General features: G+C 42.5%; 1 protein-coding gene across 1 annotated transcript in view; it reads right to left on the reverse strand.

Annotated features, from left to right (window-relative positions):
- The window catches only part of PDLIM5 (PDZ and LIM domain 5), a 142484-nt gene extending 136863 nt beyond the window's left edge, over positions 1-5621 (reverse strand). Inside the window, exon 1 of the mRNA XM_058804166.1 lies at positions 5510-5621. The gene's annotated coding sequence lies outside the window, so the exon portion shown is untranslated. The remainder of the gene's footprint in view (positions 1-5509) is intronic.
- Between the last annotated feature and the right edge of the window lie 6635 nt (positions 5622-12256).

Consider the following 12256-nt stretch of genomic DNA (forward strand, 5'->3'; position numbering starts at 1 on the left):
AAAGCATGAAGAGTGAAGTGTGATTTTTTCCAATGCAACCTCCAGAAGCACTGACCTTCTTCCTAGGTTTACTCAGTGTTTATTTGCAGTCATTTTGTGGATCACAGTGCCCACCTTCCCTCTGGCTTTGTGAGGCACAGCCAGCCCTCAGGAGTGTGTGTGGCTGAGAGTTACCACCTACAGCCATTCTGGCTGGGAAGGTGAGGCAGACTCTGGAGAAAAGTCTAGTTCTTCCTCAGGTTAGGAGGTATTAGAAAAAACTCTCTCACTGTTAGGACGGTCAGGCATTGGAATAGGCTGCCTTGCCCAGGGAGAGGTGGAGTCACCATTCCTGGAGGTGTTTGAGAGCCATCTGGCGCTGGTTTACTGTTTATGGGCTTACAGTGGCAGTGCTGGGTGGATGGTTGGGCTTGGTGATCTAAAGGTCTCTTCCAGCCTTGATGATTCTGTGATTTAATGAAAAAACTGCTGTTTAGAAATCATTTTGGTAAGGAAGTAGCCACAGAAACTGATGGTAACTGCAGGGCATGACTCAGGATCATGTCAGCTACTGTTTTTTTATGTGACAGTTCTCCTGATGGGACTGACTCAAAAACTCTTTCTCCACTTAATGGCAATAGAAAGCTATTTCATAATTTCCAACTCTTTAAGCCACACTTTGCTATTTATGGCAGCATTCTCTCCCACAGATGCTGCCATCTTCTCGGCTTACAGCTAACTCCTTAAGCACCACAATTTCCTGAATTTCTTCTTCTTTTTTTTCTTTTCCAAAGGATAATTGTATTCTTTCTGTCTAATCCAGGATTCACACCAGTCAGCAAAGGGAATCTGGACTTGGCCATATATCTACTTTTTAGACTCTGTGAAAACAGTCTGCTTTAATTTCATTGATGCTAAATTAGATTTTATCTTAAATATAGATCTTAGTTTTATAGCTGCTACCACTTGAGCCACACTTCTTTTATAGCAGGTGTCTGAGGTATTGCCAAAACTGGCAAGGGAGGCAGAAGGGTTTTCTTTCAGCCCAGAATGCACACTCGTTTGTGAAATGTGATGTTGTAGAGGTTTACGGGCCAAAATTATGGTTAGACTGTGTGGGTGCCAGGATTTGCAAGTCTCTGGTGCCATTACAGCTGTCACCTGCAAGAACTGAATGGAAGATTTGGAGCATCTGTGGCAAGTTTATTCCCTAAACACAAACAGATGAAACTCCCTCATTCCTACCAGCTCCAAGAGTAGATCTCAAAAAAGAATATAAAAATTCTAGCTACCTAAAATGTGTTGGAAAAAAACTCTTCTCTTTAGCATTAATAATTCACATATGTCTAGGAAAAGAAGTGGAAAGTAGATAAAATAGTTTCTCTGTTTTTGGAGTTTGCCTCTTTCTGGCTGCCACCTCCATCCTTGTAGCCTTTGGCACTGAAAATGACCAGGAGGGAGAGAAAAGGAGATGGCTACTTTTTTTATTATTATTATTCTAGACAATGATTCTATCTCCTTTTGGTCAAAACAAGACCCTTTTTTTCTCCAAGGCTTGGAAGACTCAGTAGAGGACAACAAAATCATAGCAGAGGCAAAAGCAGATTTTTCTTTTCTTGCCTGAGGAGTTTGAACTTCTTCGAAAGTTGGAGCAGTTTCAGCCTCTTAGATTTTTCTCTGTTCTCCTTGTAATTATTATGTTTGGGGGACTTTTTTGTTTAATTTAAAAATAATTTTTAGTGACTTCCCTGCCCTCTTTGGGGAAAGTTTCCCTGTGCACCTGGTACACTGCTGCTCATATCTCAACAGCAGAAAATGGCCTCTCTGAACAAGAAAGCGATTCCCATTTTATTTTAGGGGCACTATGGGGAGATGTTTGTGCAAAAAGGAAGAGAAAAAGCAGCAGTGAAGAGGAAAAAAAAGTCCTCAGTAAGATCTAACTGATAACGGAAAGACAAAAAAAAATACTATTTCATTTGGTATTTTAATAATGTTTTCATTCTTCATAAAAGTGGGCTTTAAGAAATAGCCCTAAAAACCAAGCCTAATCCTGACATGATTTTTACTGGACAACCTGAAGCCTTGCCTAGACTTGTCTGAGACAGGGATTTCAGAGACTCTCCCTGGCTTTCCGATAAGAATGCATCAGGATCCTGGGGAGATGGATGCTGGGAAGCTGAAGCCCATCTAGCCTTGGCTGTAGGCTCTCGAATGGATGTGTTCCTGCCGGGAGAGGAAGCCTCACTGTTGACACCTAGTGTTTTCCCATATCCCAGGAGAGAAGGCTCCTCTGAGGGACACCCAGGGGGCCTCTCCTCCCACGGGCTCTGCTAATGAAAACCACTGGAGGTGCAAGAAGTGGTTTATACTGATCTTCAGTAGACGAAATGGGCTCTTGGCTGCGGGTGTATAATGATCCTGAGAACAGAAACTTCTCTTTTTACCAGTTTGAAAAAGCAGCGCTAATGAATTTAACAGTGAATGCTTTTAGCAGCAGATAGACAACTGTGTTTCCTGACACAGCTATTCCTATTTAGCATCTGTACAATGGCACAGTGGGAGAAAAAATTGATGTCAGACTTCTCATCTGATATAAAGGGCTCAGCATGAATGTATGCAATATGAAGTCCAAAATCACAGCTAGGAAAAATATGGAGTGGGAGCAAATCCATCATACAGGAATCCTGTTGTTTCCTGCCAAGTGACAAGTGGAAGGTTTTCCTGGCTGTGAGGAGCATGGTGTAAAGAGTCCCACGTCTTTGTTTCCATTTCCCCATTTTGGGCAGGCAGAAAATCAGCCAAAGCATCTGAGAGGATCATGAAAGAATGAAAGAGTGAATGAGTTTTCCCAAATCTCTTAATCCTCAGATACCAACCCAAACAATCAGGACCAGTCACATGTATTGCAAAAGGCCAGTATCCAGACTAATTCCTGCAGAGTTACAGACAGCGGATAAAGTTTTAAAACCTTCTTATTATTTTCTTTAAGCAAAAAATAAAAAAAAAAAAAATAACATGTTTTTAAAGCATAAGAGAAGAGCACTGAACACTGAGACTAACTGTAAAGGGAAGAGGCCAAAGTTGCATTTGCCATGCCCTGTTGCACACAGAATCCTGTAAAATTCAGCCTCAGTCTACAGATACTGAAACCAAATGGAGAAAGGTACAGCATTCACACATGGGAACGCAGAGAGTGAGAATAAATCAGCAGAGACAAGTCAATAGAGGTGCAAGGCTGGCAGAGTAATGCATTGGCACAGCCTCTATTCAACAAATGAATCCTCAGGGCAGCATATTTCTGGGAAAGCTTTCGGTCATTCCTTTCTCACCACTCCCCTGCACCCCAAATGAAGCGATAACTGAGTATTTACAGCCTGGCTGTGTCAGGGGGTTGATAGTCCTGCTGATTTAAAGCCCAGTTCTGCTAGGAAAGTGGCTCTGTGAATGATAACCTCATGGCTTTCTATTTATTGCATCTCCCTGATTTCCAGTTCAAGTGAACTGGAAAAAAGAATACAAATAACTCAGCTAGGTTGGTTCTTTCCGGTTTATCTGTCAACGGCAATTAACAACACATGAGTCAAGCTCTGTCTTTCCATAGATGAGCAAACAAAAGCTGAAAGGTTCAGTGTAGCTTTTCTACTTTTGCCACTTAAATGAAGAAATGCCTCCCTCCAGAGCTCCTTTCCCTGCAATGTACAGCTCCCCTTTGGCAGCCAGAGGCCCTGAAGCCCTTCTCCTAAAGGGAGACACTCCAGGATCTCTTCTCCCAGATAGCAGAGGAAGGAGAATGGGATACTATACTGCTTATTGTAGAGAAAAATGAACTTTAGGCACAATTTTCGTGACTGTTTTCCCCCTACTGTTTTTCCTTCGCTCACTTCCCTGCCCAAAACTGCCATACACTTGAAATGCCCATTGTTCTTTCACTTTAGCCCTACTTAAAGCATCATTCTACTAGCTATATATGTTGCATGGCAACATAAATCATTAATAATTCCATCAAAGTAGGTGAAAGCAAGCCAGTAGAAAAAAAAAAAGGAAAAGAAGTCCATTTTCCCCCCTATTAATCTCATCCATGTGTTCTCCATTTTCTTTTCCATTAGGCAAATAGCCATTGAGTATTCAATGCTGCATATAAATATTGCAAAAACGTAACCAAGCAGCTCAGTTCAGCTGCTCAAATCATGTAAGGCTATCAGCATTTTAAGACTGTCTCTCCATTTGGTCTTGGTCAAACTCTGAGGGGACCAGGAATTCATGGACCAGGACCAGAGCTGGACACAGATAAGCCACAAAATTAATTTTTTTCTTTTATTCGATTTTTTCACAAAACACCTAAATGCAGAAAACTGTTCTAAATAGATTTTTCAACTTTGGGGTTTCTTTTCCATTAAAGTAGAGAAGCCTGGATTTCCTGTTGTACTCTTTCATTCTGCTCACCCCCTTCACTCTGCTACACTCAGAGATCCTTTTCCATCAGTTTGCTTTGTTCTACTGCAGCTTTTCAAAATTTGGCTATGTTTAGGAAAACACTGAAAAACAGCAAAAGGAAAAATGAAAAAAGAAGAACTGCCAAGCCATAGATGCTGTTAATTTTTAACTCCAGTGAGGAAGCATGCAAAACAAGAAAGAATGAATTTAAAGATGTAAATACTTCCTTTAGAAGTATTTCATAACAACTGAGAGACAGACAATCCATTTAAAGCAAAGCTTTAACATGTTTAAGGAATCTCAGCTCTGCTTTCTCACAGGAAGCTGAACTCAAACTTTGACCTCCAGTCCTTCCATCTCTCAGCTTTAGGTAACAGATGGGATTGGGAGGGGAAGGTCAGGTCTTGGAGCACTGTTTACCAGTTAAAAATGGAAAATAAAAGGGGTTCTGGCATTCCCAAAGGCAGCATTGCTTCTCTGTGGGCAATGTGCTTTCATATATATATGCGTGTCTATATATATATATATATTTTTTTTTTTTTAATGAGATACATTTGAAAGAGGCCAGTGCCAAATCAGCAATTTGATTTTCACTTCTCCTTTCTTGTGCTCACTTTGCATTTCTCCTGCAGGTCAGAGCATGGGAAACTACAAATAGAGAGACAAGCACCACTTCAAAAATGCCTGGTTTTAGAAGCCCAATTGCTCTTCAATTAGCACATAGCTCTTCTCTTGATAAACTCCTGTGTGTCTCTGAACACAACCAATGCCAAGTTGCATTCTCTCCCACAAAAGACACTGAAAGCAATTAGTGGGAAAACAAGTAACTACAATTAATAGTTACACTTTCTGCCTGGACTGCCAGGGCCAGTGGGGCTGTAGCAACCAGCAGCTCACAGTAAAATCAGCTACAGCAGGTTGCTCAGCCAGACAGAGCACCAGGGAGAAACCAGTCCCTCCAACAGATCCTTCCCCCTTGCATCCATCAGACATACAGATATAATGTGCAGCATTTAAAGGCCACTTTTGCAGACACATCCTTAGACTGCTGCAGAGATGATGGCTGCAATCACATCTTCTGCACCCTCAAATTCACCTGTTCTTTTGAATGCTTCTTTCCAGTGTATTTGAAGGATTTCTTGCGTCACCCATTTTATTTTGTTCACACTGAAGCACTCCACTGTTTATGTCTTTCAGGATCTTAAAGAGGGAAGAAAAACATTCCCAGAACTATGTCTTTGCAGGAGCCCCCTCGCAGTCCCAATTTATAAGGGGAAGCAAAAGCACTCAGGTGGTGCCTGATGTTAACTTGAGACACCTGCCATGGTAGCACAGCTGAGAAGAAGGGGTGTCTGAAAGACTGAAAGAAACTGTGTGTTATTTTCCAAGTTACCCTGCTGTGCCAGTTTTAGGGAGTTTTCATCCTGCCTTCTGTCAACCTGCACTTGCTTTTTCCCTACTGTGTTCCTGCTTGCTGCTCTGTTCTGAGCAAATCTTCCAACTTTCAGCCACAACACTAAAATGTTCTCTCTCACTTCTTGGTCCACACATTTCCTGCTTTAAAATGCCAACACCTCTGTCTTTGCCCACAAAACAGTGTACTCCTACTATACAATAGCTTCTAGCCATAGCAGAGCTTTCCGTTCCATTGCGTATTCATCTAGAAAATTAAATTTTAGATGGCAATGATCCCTGCTACTTTTCCCTGGACAAGGCTTTGCCAGACACTTTCTCATTATGTCAGTTGGATTCAATTACACTTTCCTTCGGACTAAATATTGCCACAGATACCCAATACTTTCACTCTGCTATATAAAAATAGAGAGACCTTTCATCCCTTTTTTTTTTTTTTTTTTTTGAATTCTAGCACTGTTCATGTGTAATACGACAGAAACCTTTGCTGCCAGCATTTCTGGTTTCTCCCCAAACTCTCAACCAATTGTTTGCATTTAGACAGCTGGAATCTAGCCCTGTGTTAATAATGTGAGGAGAAGTGGTTCCACTCACCCTGGTGCCCGGGAGCTGGATATGGCCTCTGCACACCTGAAATCCAAGAACACCCCTGTGGCATGTGGCACAGGACATTCCAGGAGCTGCAGGCCACAGCCTCCTTTTTAATGGCCTTGTTTCCTCTCAGTGCTTTGGAGCAGCAGGAGAATAAAAGGTTATATTTGTAAAAACCATCACTTCTTCAAATTGCACTAGCATACGTGGCTTTTCCTGATACATTGCCCCTAAAGGGCTTTACAGCTTCCCCTGCCCATTACCTATAAACCAATCTCCTTGCTTCCACTGCCTGCCTCTTTGGCTGCTGGTGGAACTGGGAAAAAAACATTTTTACTGGGAAAAAGCTCCATGGAGCAGGCATGGAGACATAGAGAGGGGCCCGGTGGGACATAGGTATTCAGGCATGACATGAAAATCCCTAAATTAATCACAAGGAATTGAAGAAATACCTGAAAGACCCTTGATGTGGAAAAGAAGTGACTAAACTCTAGTCCCTCCCTGCCTTTGCAGACAGCCCCTGACACATGGGTGGGTGCATTTTGGGCCCCAGCAGCGTGAAAGCACCCAGGATGCATCCAGCTACAGGAGCTGAAGTTAGTGACTGAAAGGTTTTCTGTGTAAAACACTTCTCCTCAATAGGGATGGCAGCAGCAGGGTGGAGGGAATGACCACAGTGTTTGGAAGTCTGTCCAAACACAGATCCTCCTCCCCAGTAAAGGTAAACGACTCTCTTTTAGTCACCTCACAGCTTTCTGGTGGGGCTAGAGCAGATGCTGTGATTCCAATATAGCCACGGCAGCAGAGCCTAGCTGTAATCATTAGCCAGAAAGAGCAGGCTGTGGAAAAGAGCTGCTGTAAAACAGCCCATTACTTCATGGCACGGATTCCAGGAAAACACGTTTTATTTTGGTTACGGATACCCGCAGCGGGAACTGCAAGTACGGCACTTGAGATAAGGAAGAGGCCAGAGAGACCTAAATAGCAAAGCTTGGTATGACTTCTTATGTAATTATCAGCTCCCCATCACCATGAGGTCTGCATGCCTCAGGCAGCTAAAAATAGAGCAGCTTCCCCCTGCCTTTCTCTCCTTCCAGCCTGTGTGAGGGAAGACCTGACTCACTTGTGTTTGGGACAGCCCTCTGAGCTCCCATGGGCTTTCCCTTCAAAGGCAATACAAGAATAATATTGATTTCCTAAGAATATTTTTATGTTTTTTTTTTCCATGTGGGACACTCATAAGATGCTGGGACTTTCAATGTCATTGCCAGTGCTTAAATAATAGTGAGATGAGACATTTCAGTTACTGAACATAAAAGGAAACATTCTGTAGGCTGGAATAGAAACGTGGGCAATACTTCTTCCAAATTGCTTATTAAAAAAGTTATATTCTTTGAGAGAGAAGACTTGGAACCCCTGCCCTTAGAAAAACAATGTTTATATTAATTTCTGGTTACTTCCATAAGGCATGCCAGATTAAGGTGTGAGGATTATATTAATTCAGTGCCTGCTATTTATTCATTATTCCTGGAGAAGGTCCCAGGCATATGTTTTGGTGACAATTACAGCTTTTGCATTTGAATCTGTCATTGAAATTCAACATATTATACAGACAAAAATATTAAGTGGCAAAATTTTGACCCCAGTTGGGATCCAAATTTCAGTTGTTGCATTGTTGAGATCTAGAGGATTGCTTTGTATTTCTGATGTAATGCATACAGTTGAAACCCAGATATTTCAGTGATATTGACCACATCCTGCATTCAGGGAGTGTGAAGTATGTGGGCTTGGGCTGGAGAGAGGAGGCAACACTGCTACTGTCTGCTCACGCTTTATCCCACCCTCTGCCTATGTTAAATGAGGATAATTAACATTTTCTTGCCTCTCAGAAGACCTAAGAGATAGCTTGTTGATAAGTTGTTCCTCACAGTGCTTGCCAGCTGCTTAAATAAAGTCTGTAAATATTTTGTGAACACTCTGTAACTGCAAATACGTCAGTCACATTTCTACTCCAAGTCTTTCAGACTTTTGCACAGTTTCAAAGGAATGCTGTCATAAGAGCAGGGATACTCTGGGGCGGGAGAGGAGGAGGCAAGGGCCCAGAGCAGGATGTCTGGGGCAAGGACAAGGGCAAATGACACAGGATGTCCTCCTGGCATCAGCAGCCAGAGCAGCTTTGCAGTTCACCCAAGGCGTGCAGTGGTTTCCCTGTCTTTCTGTGCCAAGGGGATGGAGGTCCTGGATTCAGGTGGACAGAGTGGGACACTCACCTGGGAGAGAAGATGATGAGTGGAGGTGGTGCAGACTCAGGGGGACTACAAGGAAGGTGCCCATGAAGCAATGATCATCCATTCTCCCCCACCCCACAAGAACTGGAGGGCACTGAATGAAATTGCAAGCAAAGGGAGGCTCTGTTTTGTATAAATCACAACTGAACTGCAGAGTCCGTGGGATGTTTTCATAATTAGGCTTTCACATGAGTGATTTCATAAATCCATGGAAGCAAAGAGGTCTGTGAAATCTTATTAAATACCCTTTCTGGCATAGAATCACCAGAAGTTCTGGGAGAGCAGAGCAGCAAAGTATCGGTGCCTTTTTTTGCTTCTCTTTGTGGTTACTTATAGCTGGTTACTGTTGGAGACAAGATACTGACTCCATGAACCCTTGGTCTGAGTATGTATAACTGGGGGGGGCTTCCATTTATCTGTGCAAAAAAAGTCTTGTTTCTATCCATTCAGGCTGGAGAAACAAGCTTGAAAAAAGATTAAGACTCATGAAAATTCACTGTGGTAGTCCTCTGTTTTTTATCCAGTTTGATGATAATGTTAAGAGTCTGTCTTGTTTGTTCGTGATCACTTTTCCTGAGCCTTACCATGTCTGCTGGAGTCCAGCCCAGATTTTAGGAGCACAAATGGAAGGGACTTCCTTACCACCTGCCTTTTACCTTGATATCTCCATTGATTCCCACCTACAGATTGATTTTCTCCATTTTTTAAGCCTGGGTTACTGAAACTGCTGATTTTTCTGTAGCCTGTGGTATGGGAGTTTTCAGTATTTTAACAGCAGTGATGTTCCAAAAGTGCACAAGTGTCTTCTGAAACAGAGGCATGTGAAGAAGAGAGACTCAAACCATCAGACTTTGCAGGATGGTTAAAACCTACTCTTACACAAGTTTGGAAACAGCACATCAGCCAAAACAGAAAAATGCCATGGGAGTTTCTCCTCTGGAAAGTTTAGTTGTTAATTCTTGCTGGAGAGGAAGAGCTTTGCCCAAAAGCAAATGCCTTGGTGCATCAGCAGCACCAGAGTATGGCAGAACAACCCAATTGTGAAGGATCATCTGCCAGGCACCCTCAGCACTGCTCAGAAGCTGCTCCAGGAAGAATCATCACAGAGAAAAATAAATCAGACCAGCAGAAAACTAAACTTTCTGAGTAAGCATACTATGCCAGTAGGGATGTATGCCAAAGCATCCATGTGAAAAAAAAAAAAAAAAAAGAAAGGAAAGGAAGGGAGAGAAGAGAAGAGAAGAGAAGAGAAGAGAAGAGAAGAGAAGAGAAGAGAAGAGAAGAGAAGAGAAGAGAAGAGAAGAGAAGAGAAGAGAAGAGAAGAGAGAAGAGAGAAGAGAAGCTTCAGTCACTCCCAAAATAGGCAAGATAGTAAAATCCTGAAAAAGCATAGAAGTCTTTTTTTTACTTGCCCATTTCTCTTGGCCTCTCAAACCAGCACATCTGGCAGACTGAAGTCTGTGGGGACAAGGCACATAGGAGAGAGCCCCAGGGGCTTGTCAGGGAGTTCAACACTTGCTGCTGGGCTCTGATGCAGCAAAACAAGGTTTTAAGCTATACTGTGATGGAAAGACAATTTGGTGCCAGGAGAAAAAGGCCACACCACCTCAATTCCACCTCAATTCCCAGTCCAAGAAAAGTGTGTGGCTTTTAGGTAGCATGACAGCGAGGAAGAAAATATAGCACAATGTGGACTCAGCCCGGCCAGGCAGCTGAAGTTCAAGTTATTTCCACATTACAAAATATCTTAGGGGACATGCAATTTTTGCACTAAAGTTTACAAAAAGGATAACAGAGATCCTACTGGTCTCTTGGCAATTTTCCTCCTCAGCAAATCAGAAGCAGTTCCTTGTTCAATGGCTGTGCATTGTCAGGAAAGTTACTGCGTTTCTTCAGCAGGACTCCTGCTTTGTGCGGGACTCCTGACAGTCACACAAGCACTGAGACTCAAAACAATGTCAGCCTGTTTAAAACCATCTCAAGACATTTTTTTTAATAGCAAGATTTATTTTTGTAGGTATTTGCAGTTTTAGGAATTTATTATTATTCTGCTGGCACAATCAGTGTCTGAGACTGGCCTCTGATGTCTGTCACTGACACTTCACTTGAATATTTCTCATCCCAGATGTGTAAAAAGAGTAGTCACATCCCCCTTGGTCTTTTTCTGCTGCATTTAACAAGGTGAATGAAGTTAGGTCCTGTAAGAGAAACTTTTCATCCCACTTTCTCCGCATGCTGGTGCCCAGACGGTCACAGCGACCCAAGAATGAAAAAGTTGCTGCTGACTCTGAGCTCACTTCTGTTGGATTGTCCACAGATGGGCTTAGGCAAAAAGACCTGGCTGTATTAAGTGCTTGGATAGACCTTTTTTGTATCTTCTATGGAGATGGAATTGGCCCTTCTGTTGCTTCTGGTGGATCAACAGTTTCCATTCTAAGCTGCTGTTTTCATTTGCTGTGCATTAACCGAACTCCAGTGTGTTCAGTTTCACATTTTCCACACTTTTAGTCCACTCTGGGCTGTTTTTTTTTCTACATCTCAGGAAATAGATTATTTATTTCCAAGAACATTTATTTCCAAGAACATGCCTGTGGAAAATTAGTTGTTAATGTTAAATACATCCATCTGTTCCTTTGAAGAGATTTGCCACCTGCTTGCAGTGGAAAGGAACCAGAAATTTGGCAAGGAGAAACTCTAGGGAAGCATCTTCTGCTGTCCCCATGAAAATCTACTCACACTGAGCTCCCTGTAAATGTCTGGAAAATACCAATTTCATGTGGCACCCACTAGCACATGTCTGGCTGTTCCAGGAGAACAGACCTGCTCCTTGGCATGGAGGGAAAGGGCTGGGATGCCTCACCCTTGGGACGATGCACCACCAATAACAGCAGCAGCCCATCTCTTCACCTCCTATTGCCTAATTAGCCTTTAACTGATTCAGTCCAGAACAAGGTCCTGAAGATGACAAGGGTCTTCTGGTGTTTTGCTTTAAGGTGAAGAATGCACCTGACCTTTTAAATAAAAATACCAACATGATACATAGCTTGAAATACAGAGGAAAAATGCTTCAGAGTAAAAAAGTCAATATATTGTATAAGACAATCATCCCTACAGAAATTTTCTCCCAGGGGATTTTACCATGAAATATTGGCACCAAGATTGCTGGCACACAGTCATCTCCTTGTGCTGGCAGAGGGGAGAATCAGTAACAGTGGATTTACACCTGGCTTTGACATTTTGCAGTTAGCTTTTCATGTCCTGCTACAACCTGTAGCACTAACAAATACAACCAGAGTGCAATGCAGACACACCATAAAGCAAATGGACAGGCATTTGAACTCTTAGTAAGCCGTAGTGTATGTTAATACATGGGTAGAAGTGACAGGTACAACAAAGGCATCCCAGCACCAAACTTTTCACTAAATACTTGTCCATTCAAGGTGCAGACAACACTGATTATAGACTGAGGCTCTGGATGACGTGCAGAGCAAGAACTGATCATCAGCTTGGGTTGAGATGAACCAGGAGATGCATCTTGGCTGCTTCCACCT

The sequence above is a fragment of the Ammospiza caudacuta genome, chromosome 4, assembly GCF_027887145.1.
Source record: "Ammospiza caudacuta isolate bAmmCau1 chromosome 4, bAmmCau1.pri, whole genome shotgun sequence".
In the NCBI taxonomy this organism is placed as follows: Eukaryota; Metazoa; Chordata; class Aves; order Passeriformes; family Passerellidae; genus Ammospiza; species Ammospiza caudacuta.